Raw genomic sequence first — 3,873 nt, 5'->3', positions numbered from 1 at the left:
ATTATCAAAAAGTCAATTGTCATTTTGTGTCTTTAGAAAAATACCCATTAAAGATAAAGCCAGTTTTAATTAGATTAAGTATCCAATTACTGTAATTACATTTTTTTTAAAAAAATCACATCATGAGGATGACCCTTTTCAAAAGGGTTACAAGAATAATTAGTGTATTCATATTAACCAAAATGTATTGGATAATATTTATACCCAGAAGGCAAAGTACATTACACATATTTCACCTTTGGGGAAAGCTTGTAAATGTTTTGGCAGTGGTATGAATATTTATAGGCAGGAATGTGCTTTAGTAAGATTATGTGAGAAAGCATTTATACGCTTACACTTTTTACCCAAGGGTAAAGTATACATAAAATGTAGCACAGAGATTATGGATATGCAAAGCAAAATTTAAGCAGGGGCATTTTGTATTGGTTTGTTTAATTGGTGCTGTCTTTTTTAATTTTTGCACCAAAATGACCCAAGAATCAAAATGCAGGCACTTTTTTTTATTCAGGAGTGACATGCAAACAAATTTGGCAATGGAGGAGGCAAGATGCAGCATAGAACTTGGGCATTAGTTCAAAGCACCCTGGTCTTTAGGGATGACAGAGAACAGGAATCTGTTCTTGCTAAGCACTGAGGGGATCTCATGGCCATTCCAAGTGGTTACTGTCTGCTAGGCTACATAGCATTACCAGTAGCCTGGTGCCACTAGGCCAGGATATCGATTCTGCCTCTGGAGGCCATATTCTAGAGATCCTCCTGACTGAAGAAACTATTAATCTTATTGGTATGCATTATGCTGAAAGAAACCTTGACATTCATACATTTTCTTCAAGGACATACAATTCACCTTGAGTATAACTGCTCTAGCCTAGGGTGAGTGAATATACAATCTTGCTGCATATGGACTGAAGGGAATACATACTTATGCTAACTACTAGAGTATTTGACTTCTGTTAGAAATGTGTTTGGAATCTGTAGTCCTCCAAATATTGCTGAACTTCAATTCCCAGCATCCCCCAACATTAGTCATGCTTTCCAGGCCTAGTGGGATTTGTGTTTCAGCAACATTCTGAGGGCCACCAAAGGTTTCCCATAACAGAACAGTTATCTTTATTCACACTGCAATGCAACCTGTATCTGAGAGAACAAAAAAGCAGCTTAGACATTGTTAGGAGGAATAGAAAGATTTCTGAAAGCCTATTCACATGTAGAAATAGTACTGCTGATTCTATCCGACACCTGGACATTGACCATGAAGGTATGGCTCCTTTTCAAATGTTCTCCATATTCAGTGTGTAAATATCAGAGACCAACAATACTATAGATATAGTGGCTAATACTAAAGATCTAGGGGCAAGATAGAGCCAATAAAAAGTCACACTGAAAGTAAATAGTGTATTAGATTCATTTCTACCATGTAGTTTTCTTAACAACATTATGGAAGGGGTTTGTTCCTGTCTTCTTTCAAGATATTTTCCAGTCTAATGTACAGTCCCGGTGGTTTCTCAGCAAAGTACTACTGTAATCAAGTTCCACTCTCCTGAGCTGAGTGCAAAAGCAAACTATTTCCATGATGTTGCTAAGAAAGTATCCAGCACATTGGTTACCATGAGTCAAGTTCAACTTGATGGAGTCTCTTCCTACTTTGTTCCTCAGAACCAGGCCTAAAAGTCCTTTGCCAAACTATGCTCATAATTTATTTGTGCCCAACGAGCTTACCTACCCCAAGCCAAAACATTAAAAGTAATTAGGCAATGATTCCAAGTTTTTTTTTTAAAAAACTCAAGAGATCCAATTTTACTATAGAAGAACATGGCGGTGTTCCCTGATCTGATCATGCAGGAGTATAGAAACCAAAACAGAAGGATATGTGGGAACAGCCACATTATCGCTATGTTCTCATTTCAGTTGTTTATACTTGCTTTCATGTTGTCCTTTCCCAAAACCTCTTCCCTTTTTAATCAATCATCCAATCCAACCAGCTATTGGCATTATGATGGAAAGTTCTATCAACACTAAGATAACCATACTCCTGACATACTAAGAGGTGAAAAGGGGAGATCTCAGCAAGGACAATAAATCAGAGCAGAACAAGAAAGGTTAAATCTTCCCTCATTCCAATTATTCTTAAAAACAGCAGCAGCAACTTAAATACAAAGTAAGAGTTTTGTTGGATAAAAGCCTTACAATCAAGGAATTTTCAGAGGAATTAACTTCATCTTTTTTTCTTCCCATGAAAAATGTAATAAGAGGAAGAAATAGAAGCAAGTGTTTTTCATTTAGTAGCACTAACAGTTTACCCTTATAGAATAGCCCATGTCTAATTTGGGCTCAAGACTATAATCTTATAGGGAATTATCATTCACCCTTGCTTTTAAATCAGGATAAAACAGGGTCCTGCAAGGTAAATGCCCACAACTACTACAAATGTAGTTCAGCAAATGAGAACTGTAGAAATCATCCTGAGTGCAAGAAAGGATATTGGATGGTGCATTCCGTTTTACTGGACAAATTATCTTCAGACACCAGACACAGCAGGAAAACAGAGGTGAGAAGATGGAGACTGATGCCATTAAACACCGCTCAAAACCGTGGGAGAGAGAGGCTGTTTTCTCTCTCTAGATAGCACAACAGTCAGCAGAGCTCCACAGCTTTCCCCTGCACCCCCCTCCCCCCGGAACAGATTGGTTGTATTTACACCATGTTCATAAACAGGTCAGTTGCCACAGCAGCTGACTGCATACATCCTACCTTGTTTAGTTTATATATGGAGGGGGGTAAGTATAACAACCAGAAGACAGTTTAGTTTTAATCATAGCTAGTCTATGTGGCTTCATATGTAAACCCAGGCTATTTGGTTAATTTGTGGGTCAACTGAGCAAGAGCAGAAAATGGATTCATTCAGTAACCAGGTTTTACAGGATGGGTGATTCCTGCCAGCACCTGTACCACCTCTCCTTTCTCGCTCATCTCTGAACTCTCTCCTGGCAGCACAAGGGCTATCTGGTCTTTGAACAGCAGCGTGGAAACTGCCAGGCCAGCCGTAGATCAAGAGGTTGTGTTCGCATGGCACACAGAGCCACAAGCCAACCAACCACAGGCCTCGTGTACGGTGCAAACCCGACCTGTACAAGTAGTCTGTGTCCCCCACCAGAATGAGACAGCCACAAAAATTTAGCAAAGGATACGGAGCAGAACTGAGTTATCCCAAGCAGTTAACACGCGCGCGCGCGCACGGCCGCCAGAGGAAAGAGGTCGTTGCTTGATCTGCTGACTTCTCACGCTAGGCTCTGCTTTCACCCCGAGCAGGAGGGAGGAACGCTCTACTGTACCACAGAACGAAAACAAGAGACCAAGTTAGCACCAATAAGCCGCTACCACTAAAAGCAGGATGCACCCAAGCTTCTTGTAAATGGGCTTCCACGTGGGAGCGACTTAATATCTGCGTGGTTGCCCTCCAGCTCCAGGAGGGGAAGAGACGGGTGCTGCCACCAATCGGCCACAGCAAGCGGGACGCCCATCAGCTGGACGGAGCCATCTTCTAAGAACATCAGCTACCTTAACTCTCGAGCCCCGAGGTCTCCTTTAAGCGCTGCCGCTACGACGGCGGCCCAATCACAGCCGAGCAATTGCTCGCGTCCCCGCCTCCCCGTGTCAGTCGCAGTTTTCTATTCGCAGCCCCCGTGTGGACAAACAAGAGTCTAGCCCTGCCTTCCGAAGCTGCACGCGCACAAGGCCAGGTCTCCTACGCAAGTGCAGTAATGGCACACTTTGCCAACTCTCCCCTAACGACTCTATGGTAACGCCGTGCGTAGAACAAGGAGGGGGTGGATGTGACGCTAGGTGGCGGGGTTTATCCTGTTTCCGGTTGTG

Source organism: Candoia aspera, chromosome 1 (genome assembly GCF_035149785.1).
Source record: "Candoia aspera isolate rCanAsp1 chromosome 1, rCanAsp1.hap2, whole genome shotgun sequence".
Lineage (NCBI taxonomy): Eukaryota > Metazoa > Chordata > Lepidosauria > Squamata > Boidae > Candoia > Candoia aspera.
The sequence above is the reverse complement of the archived record's forward strand: the minus strand, read 5'-3'. Positions refer to the sequence as shown.